Source organism: Triticum aestivum, chromosome 3B (genome assembly GCF_018294505.1).
Source record: "Triticum aestivum cultivar Chinese Spring chromosome 3B, IWGSC CS RefSeq v2.1, whole genome shotgun sequence".
Taxonomy (NCBI): Eukaryota; Viridiplantae; Streptophyta; class Magnoliopsida; order Poales; family Poaceae; genus Triticum; species Triticum aestivum.
Genome location: NC_057801.1, coordinates 70,467,420 through 70,477,269, shown reverse-complemented (window position 1 = coordinate 70,477,269; position 9,850 = coordinate 70,467,420). Strand labels below are relative to the sequence as shown.

Sequence of the window (9,850 nt, the reverse complement as noted above, 5' to 3'; positions counted from 1 at the left end):
ATTTTGTAGCCGAGGCCGAACCACGCCTTGCCAATCATGATGGAGACGAGAGATGGCCATCAACCTCGGGCACCAACCGATCCAGCATCCATGGCCGCGTCGTATGTTTCTTGCTCATGCCCAAGCTTCGATGGCTTACATCCAATGGAGGAGCAGAATATTATAAAAACTCCAACCTACTCCCTCCGTTCCTAAATGTAAGTCTTTGTAGAGATTTTACTATGAACTACATACGGATGTATATAGATGCATTTTAAGTGTGGATTCACTCATTTTGCTCCGTTTGTAGTCCATCCAGTGGAATCTCTACAAGGACTTACATTTAGGAACGGAGGGAGTAGAAGTGAGTGAGTTAACGAATGAGAAACAAACAAACAAACAGAAGGCGAAAAAACTGATTAACTAAACCATGTCACTATGTTGGCAATGACAACAGCCATGACAATGATACTAACAAATCTAGGAGTGTGCGGGTAAGAAGCAAAGAAACACGACAGCATATGCTGAAGCACACACTAATCAATCATAATTATCAAAAGGCAAATTAACTTTTAACTTAAGTAAAATGTAACATGTAGCTCCTTTAACAATTACACAGGCAAAAGTGTAATCCTACATGGTGGCCAAAAAAATCTTGCAAATCACAATTAGTATTACATGTATCATCATTGCAAATCACACAAAAATAGAGTTATATATACCAAGGGAAACCACTCTACCATGCTCCCTATAGCATGTCCATCAGTTATACACATACACCACAAGTACACACTCTACCATGCTCCCTACGACTTGTGGATCAGTTACTTCAGGATATGAAGGAACAACACGTGGGAGGAAGTACATGTTCATTTCAATAGACAAGAAATAGGACACACATTAATGTTGTGTCGAAGAAATGTCGAGATACACCAGCGGCTGAGGGACATCAAAGGATAGGTAGGAACCACGGGCTTACCTATGCTAGAACCAAAGAGGAAGCCGCCACCACCGGAGGGGCGGGACAGGAGGAGAGTCGGAGTGATCACCGAAGCAGGTACAGTATAGTTGCTTCGCCGGCCAAACTTGTGTCGGGCAGCACCCTACGACTTGTAGATCAGTTACTTCAGGATATGAAGGAACAACACGTGGGAGGAAGTACATGTTCTTTTCAATAGACAAGAATTAGGAATCCACATTAATGTTGTGTCGAAGAAATGACGAGATACACCAGCGGCTGAGGGACATCAAAGGATAGGTAGGAACCACGGGTTTACCTATGCTAGAACCAAAGAGGAAGCAGCCACCACCGGAGGGGCAGGATAGGAGGAGTCGGAGTGATCACCGAAGCAGGTACAGTACAGCTGCTTCGCCGGCCAAACTTGTGCCAGGCAGCACCAATGTCCCAAAAGCAGCGTCGATCATGGGATGTTCACCAGGACCATTCCCCTTTGCCATCATCTTCGCTATCATGGGGCCCACCCCCACATACTGCGTCGAGTTCGTCTCCTCCCCTGACGTGGCCAAGGAACTGCTGACAATTTTCATCGCCTCGGAGGATTAGCTATAGTCCCTAATACCAGTTAAAATCTTATTTTTGTATATTTATTTCTGCTCTTTATTTTCTTGTTGTAAGTGGCAGTCGTGTAATTCTGGCCGGTTGATGGCTTTGTTAATTCAAAGTCGGGCTCTTCTTGAGCCTTCGTTCTAAAAAATCTTATTTTATTTCTTATCAACTTTTTATGAGCTAAAGATCAAAAGCATCCCAATGGTCAATTTTGTTGCAGTTTAATCTGATTTCAACACATAACAACTTACATGCATGCATCGATCCAACCCAACAGCCTGTAGTATAATTCAGTAGATGCCGAAAAGTGCAAGTAGAGGCCGAGCTCCATAGAGCTCTTTATTAGTTTTTCAGCTAAAATACATTTTCCATACCTCAAAAGATCTGAAAAAAGTATATATTTAGACATATATTTGTAGTATACGTGTAAAGAAAATCATGAACATATATGTTCATGGACGCGTCTAGTGGGCGGCCGGCTGCCCACTAGCACGATGGAGCGGCCAACCATAAAAGGCAACTTCCTGTGCCCCTTGGTCCCAGGAAGGAAAGTTCCTTCCGAACCGACTGCCCACGCTCCCAACAAACAGAAAATCTCCCCCATCGCTGTCACGTGATAACCACTACGTCCCCATGCCTCCCACACACACCTCGCCCACACTTCCTCCCCCCACGGGTCGCCCTTCTTTTTCTCCACGAAAGAAGTGAATCCCAGGCCTAGATCCAAACCCTACAGAGCTGCCATGGCAGAGCAAAACTAGGTGAAGAAATTGGCCAGAAAAGCTTCAATTCTAAGAAGAGGGAGTACAAAGCCATAGCAGGCAGCAGCATCAGGTAACTTCCCTCTAGCCTCCAGATCATCCTTCTTCACTTTCCCCTTCCCTTTCCCTCTGGACCTGCCACAAATCTTCTCCGGTCTTCTCCATAGTTGAAGGAAGAAGGAACATGAAGCAGCAAATAGAGTTGAATATGACCTCTGCACACTAGAACACTTTCCTGTGCAACTAAACATGGATCCAAGCCAACTTTTGCCTGGATGTGTGCAAATAAACCAACCCATATGCAAAAATAGACAGGGTGAAGTGCCTGTGCAAAAAAAACCATCTATTTGTGCAACTAAACATGAATCCAAGCCAACTTTTGCCTGGATGTGTGCATATAAACAAAAAAGGAGTAGTTGCATATGCAAAAATAGACAGGATGTAGTTCCTGTGCAAAAAAAACAATCTATTTGTGTAACTAAACATGAATACAAGCCAACTTTTGCCTGGATATGTGCAAATAAACACAATGAGTAGTTGCGGATAGGACAATAAAACTGCATGTAGTGTCTGTGCAAAAAAACAATGATATTTGTGCAACCACACATGGATCCAGGCCAACTTTTGCTGCAATGTGTGCAACAAAAACAAAGCAGACTAATAAAGCACAAAATATAGTAACATCAAGCATACATAGTATTGTCACGCAGAAAATGCAGTAGGGAAAATATATTCAATATACTAAAGAAAAAACAGAAAAAGATGAAAATTATTTTCCGCCATCTGAATCTTCTTTCTTCGTCCAAATAGCAGTGTATAAGAATTGTAGCATTGAATTATGTGCAGAATCTATGTCAGCTCCTTGACAAATAAACCTACACATCATTAGAACAATAAATTTGTGAGAAAAACACTGAACCAATCTCCTGTTTTGCATCTGTGCAACCTATTTACTGCAAACTGTGCGACATACATAACCACTCTGTGCAAAAGAAGTGCCAGAAAATATTGTAAACGGATTGTGAAAATTAGTAAGTTAAAAGAAGTCAAAAAAATGTGTGTCAAATACATTGCAAGACATATTGTTTGTAATACATTTTGAGAATACAGAAAAAAAAATAACTTGTGACTATCCTGCTTGTTCTCTGGAAAAGGTAGAGGTGATTAGTTATCATTACATACAAATATTTGTTCTCTGGAAAACTAGATTAAAAAGTTGAGGATGGCAATTTGATATCCTGTTTGTTCTGCAACTAGAAATGTTGGTGATGAGAACTAATGAGATATTCTTGTGAGACTAGAAATGCTGATGATGTCAACTAATGAGATATTCTTGTGCGACTAGAAATGCTGATGATGTCAACTACTATTTGGATAATGTTGTCCAACTAAAATTGCAAAGGGTGCCAACTAAATAGGTACTCTTCTACAACTAGAAAGCCTGAGGGTGCAAGTCATTGCATACTGTCGGCTGCGAGGATGCGGCCCGCGGGAGGAGACGGCGAGGCTGTGGCCCGCGGGAGGAGGCGACGGCGACTGCGGCTGCGAGGATGCGGTCCGCGGGAGGAGGGGGCGAGGTTGTGGCCCGCGGGAGGGAGGCGGCGGCCGGCAGAAGCTGTTCGTATAAATTGGAGCTCCTCCTGCGCGGGATGTACTACCAGGGCGGCGCCCGGCACCATGCGCGCGGGCCGCGTTCGGGAGGGCGAGCAGCGTGGCGCTCATGGTCGCGCCCGCCGCCCACATCCTGGCGCTTGTCGGGCCCCGGCGGCGCAGTCGGCGGGTACCCATTCACGGCGTCGCTTGGCGGGTCATCTGAGTGCAGCGACGAGGATGCTGGAGGGCTTCATCGGGCGGCTAGGTAGCCGGTAGCTATGCAGGCTGCCGCGGCACACGAGAGATTGAGCGGCTGGGGGCGAGGGACGGCGCCGTCGTAGGCGGCATGTCCCCAGGTACACCGGGGTCCTGCGAGATGGACGCCGCCCAGACCGGCGGCAAGGCTCCAGCGGTGCACCACCTATCCAAACATGCAGGTGAGGATGACATCTACATTGAAATGCTTCTGTTGGTGGTACTGGTTCAGATCGACTCGGCCGGTTGGTAGATCTTCAGGGTACTGGAATGTTACTCCTTATCTTTTCGCATTTCAGTAATCAGTTAAAAACAATACTAGCTAGTATGCACTTGTGGACTCACGACAGTGCCACTTCAATTAGTGTCATTTCTGTAGCTCAAAACAAGTTACTACTACATGGCTTCAGCTAGCATAGGTTGCAGTTTCAGGTTCACATTTAGTAAACGACGATGGCAACTATGCATGGCAAAAAAAAATTAAAATTTCTCGGGTGATGGCAATTTTTAGTAAATGACAAGTTATTATCAGAAAAGTTGCCATGGCAAATTTGTAAAATGAAAACAAATTCTACTTTTTTCTCAAAAAGTTGCCATGGAAAATTGTAGAGAGAAAATAATTCTAATTAGTTATCAGAAAAGTTGCCATGGCAACTTAAGATGCTGAAAAACATGACAAAGTTATAGATGTTCAAAAATATGGCAACGTTGACATGGCATTTTAAGATGTTCAAAAGCATGGCAAACTTGCCATGGCAAAATTTATGATGTGCCAAAACATGGCAAACTTCTTTAATTAACATGTTCAAAAACATGCAAACTTGTCATGGTAAAGTTATAGATGTTCAAAAACATGGCTAACTTGCCATGGCAACTTAAGATGTTGACCAACGTGGCAAACTTTCAGGTGTTCAAAAACATGGCTAACTTTCCATGGCAACTTAAGATGTTGACCAACGTGGCAAACTTTCAGATGTTCAAAAACATGGCAAACTTACCATGTCATTTAAACAAATGCTCAAAACCATTTGAAACTTGCCATGCAAAACTAATGATGTGCAAAAATGGCAAAAAAATAATTAAGTTTGTACAAAAACAAGGCAAACTTCTTTAACTAAGATGTTTAAAAACACGGCAAACTTGTCATGGCAACTAAAGATGCTCAAAAATGTGGCAATCTAATATGCTAAAAAACATGGCAAACTTGCCATGGCAAATTTTGTTCATAGATCATGGCAAATTTTAGTTTGATGTTTCTGCCATGGCAAATTCTACTTTATTTTCCAAGACGATGGTAAATTTTAATAAATGACCATGGCAAATTAAGTTTGCGATTTCATGGCAAATTTCATTACTTAACCATGGCAAAAAAATTGATCATGCTAAATTTAGTAAATGATCATGGCAATTTTTAGTTTATAGATCATGGCAAATTTTCATTGCATGTATCATGCCTAATACGAAAATTATTCACTCATAAAAATATTCACTTTCCAGAAAACATATGCGTGGGGTAATGTGCATAACCGTAAAATTAAAACAATGGCAAATTTACATCACTTGTGGCCACCATTACCAAACTTTGGCATCTTTGTTTTTCATCAATGCGTGCTTTCTTATGAGCATCGCATCTTTTACTTTTTATGCTCCCATGACAATATTAGTTTTACTGTCAAGACAAATTTGTCTTTATGTATCACGACATTTTTTACTGTGCAAACCATAACATTTTATTTCTAATTTATGTAGCATGGCAATTTTATATTTTTGTTGCACCATGGAAATTTTTTATTTTTTGTAAAGCATGAAATTTTTGCTAGTTGCCATGGAATTTCACTTTTTTCTAAAGGTAGTGTGTGGTAGTTTTAACAATTATAACAATCGATGGCAATTCTTGATTTTTTTTGGGGGGCATTTTTATTGTATAATTTCTTCTCAGTTTTTTCAGCTGGTTTTTTATCATTTTTTCGTGTTTTTACTGCAATGTCATTTGTTAATTTTACGTTTTTATGTACACAATAGTTTCTGATCATTTTTTTCACTTTTGTTTAATTTCTGTTTGCAAAGGGAAGGGGCCAGCAGGCCTAGCATAAGGTCTGGCTAACGTGGGGCGGGATCGTTCGGGCTGGGGGGACATCGTAACGAACGAAACCCGTTCGGTCGTAGTGCCCTGGTGCACTAAACAATTCGTTCGGTCCACTCCCCTCCCATCCCGAACGATCGGGAGATATCGGTGTCCTATTACTTTGTTCTCAGTAACTTAGTTTTGCGCCGTAGGATCGTTAGCACGAATATTAGAGCAGGGAGATCAGCCATGTCACCCTTTTTTTGTTCGGAAAATAAACGCCTCGTCACGAACGCCTGTCAGATCTTATCCTCTTCCCCCACCGCCCATTCTACATCCCACCCAGCACACTCAGGAGAGCGACCATGCGGCGGTGACGTCGGAGACGAGGCAGGTGGCGGCGGAGACCAGGAAAGTAGTTCACTGTCTCGCAGCTCCACTGGGACCAACATCGTGGTGTCAAGCGGCGGAGACGAGCGGGCTGTGCCGTCTCCGAGGGCGGGCAGAGAACTCGACGACGAGGGCGTCGAGCTTGAGCCAGGCGAGTGGAGGCGGCGCTACGTGCGGCGGGCGGTAAACTCGGCGACGATAGCATTGAGCTTGAGTCAGGCGAGCGGAGGCGGCGCTACACACGGCGGGCGGCGAACTCGGCGACAAGGGCATGTACACCTCCGGCTTGTGCACCAGCAGCTGCTTTGAAAGGAGGCGTGGGTCAACGGAGCGCTGGCGGGGGTGGCCAATTCACAGGTAGTTTTCTCCCCTGTAATCACCTATGTTGTCACCCCATAGTGTTAAGAGAAATGGCTCATTCAGGGCGCTGCGAGTTATGAGATTGATTGAGGTTTCATTCCAAACTCGTGTAACTGATGGTGAATCTGTGTGTTGACATGTAGGATCGCACTGAGAAGGTTGGCGGTGTGAAAGTTTAAGATGATGAGCTCGACGTTGCTATCGTTGGTGGAGGCATGGTGGGCTTGGCTGTTTGCTTGTGTAGTGTGTAAGTATTGATGCCTTTGTGTACTTCTATTCCTTCGATTAAATTGTTCATGAGGTCACCTTAGTGTTACGCTTAGGCTGAGAATCGATCCCAACATTAGCTATAAAAGGAAACTTGGCACTATTGGAATAAAGTTCTCAGAGATTCTTCCAGCCATTTTTATTAGTTCAGTATGAAGTATTACTAATAATATTGTTAGAATGGTAGTTGCAGAGGAGTTTGGTGGCTGTATGTGGAAACCCCCACTACAATTTTTCCATTTTTATATGCTTTTAGCAAGAACAAAATTTACCATGGCATTTTCATATGTTCTGTCACCACTGCATAGAAGATCTTTATGATTTCATCTTCTTACAGTGGTAGAGATGTCATGGCATCAGTCTGTAGTTTTTACCATGTTGTTTTTGTGCTAGAAATCTGACCCCCACATTTACCTTGGTTACTTCCAATCTGTAGTTCTTGGAGTTAGCATATGAAGTTGTCATGGACAATTTTCAAGCACACACTGATGTCACGGGCAATCTGTAGTTGGGGTTCAAATAGCAAAAATAAATTTAGTAATTGACCATGGCATATTTAGTTTATGGATCATGGCAAATCCCGTGCCATGTCAACTTAAGTTTAGAAACCATGTACGCTCTATGAACATCAGATTTGAACATATGGCAAACCTATGAATTTTGTTTTTTTCATGAAAATGTTTCAAATTGATGTTACCATCATGGCATGACAGAATTATAAATGCATGAGGCATGGCAAATGTAGTTATTGGGTCATGACATTCTTCTCTACATGAACATATACATGCCATTTTTCCTAACAAAAAGCATGACATCTATAATTAAGAGACCATGCTAATTTATAACATACATCTTTCATGGCAAATTTTGTTCATAACTTGTGTTTGTTTTACATACATGATTTTTTTTCTGATATAGAACATGGCAAATTTAATTAAAATACCATGGCCATTTTTTATATGAATCATGGCAATTTTTTGTTCATAATTTGTGTTTGCTTTACAAAGATAGCATTTTTCTCATATTGAAAAAAAATCAATTAAAATAGCATGGCAAGTTTTGATATGAATTTGCCATGGCAATTTTGTTCATAAGTTGAGTTTTACTTTTTCATACATGACATTTTTTTCCCATACAAAACATGGCAATTTTTTATTAATTACCACGGCAATTTTTGATATGAATTTGCCATGGCAATTTTTTGTACATAATTTGTGTTTGCTTTACAAATATGGCATTTTTCATGGTAAAAAAAAGATGGCATTTTTCTCAAATAGAACATGGCAAATTTAATTAAAATAGCATGGCAAGTTTTTGATATGAATTTTCCATGGCAATTTTGTTCATAAGTTGAGTTTTAATTTACATACATGACATTTTTCTCATATAGAACATGGCAAATTTAATTGAAATACCATGGCTATTTTCGATATGAATTCGCCATGTCAATAATTTTTATTCATAATTTGTGTTTTATTTTACAAAGATGGCATTTTTCTCATATAGAACATGGAAAATTCAATTAAAATAGCATGGCAAGTTTTGACATGAATTTGCCATGGCAATTTTGTTGTTTTACTTCTTCGTACATGACATTTTTTCCATACTAAATATGCAATTTTTTTATATGAATCTGCCATGACAATTTTTTGTCCATACTTTTCTGCTTCAACTGCTCACTCTACATATGAACATGGCAACTAAAATTCATATGTTCCATGTGGTTGTTTGTATTTTGTGCATTCTATTATTTTTTCCTGGTAAGTTTTGCCATGTCATATTTCTGAACATAACTTTTTCCTTGGCAATTTTTGATTTTTTGCCATGCTATCTTGGAAACCATTTTTGTTGTAAACCTTGCCATTGTAAGAAAAAATATCATGCCAAATTATGAAATAGTTTGGTCAAACTCGAATGGAATTTTTTTGGAATTTTCATGTGTTATATAAGTATCATGTTTTAGTAAATACAAATTGAGGGGTATTGTTTTAGTAAATGGCTGTAATATAGTCACGTGGCAATTTTTCTTTCCATACCTTTTTAAGCCTTTTCGGCCCTTATAAAGTCCTTTTACTTGTGATCTCATATGGGCCTATTTTTGGCCCATATTTCCTTTTCCTTAGCGCTAAGTTTTCTCGATTAAGGGGGAACGGGTAGTTCGGGTTGGGAGGTTCTCCAGACCGAACGAAATCGTTCGGTCGGTACCTAGTCACCCGCCGAACGATACATTCGGGCACATTGTTCTCGAGACCGAACGTTCGGCCGTTATTGACGTCCTTAATAAAGGAGGTTTTCCCACTCAAAACAAAGTTGATCAAACTTTATACATACTTGAAGAACATGCATATGTATTTATTTCAACAAATGTCATTTTTTTTAACTTTTAATATATGTTCAAAAAAAAGAGCCTCACTAGATGCTTGTTTTCTTTTAAGATGAGTCCAGAAGATGCCGCCAAACCCTATGTATCGCTCGTTGCGGCAAATTGTCACCAGAATGCACGCGCGAACGCACCAGCGAGAGCAAGTGGGCCGCCCGTTTAGGGTACACAGAGGCATTCCGGCTTGTGTTTTAGTACCGGTTTGGGGGAACCTTCTAGAAGCATTCTAAACT

The 9,850-nt window shown here is 41.0% G+C and overlaps 1 long non-coding RNA gene across 1 annotated transcript; it reads left to right on the top strand.

Annotated features, from left to right (window-relative positions):
• The first annotated feature begins 4,761 nt into the window (after positions 1-4,761).
• LOC123068646 (uncharacterized) lies at positions 4,762-9,322 on the top strand. The gene is made up of 2 exons (XR_006431911.1): positions 4,762-6,967; positions 7,114-9,322. It is a non-coding gene; the product is annotated as an uncharacterized lncRNA (long non-coding RNA).
• The last annotated feature ends 528 nt before the right edge of the window (positions 9,323-9,850 follow it).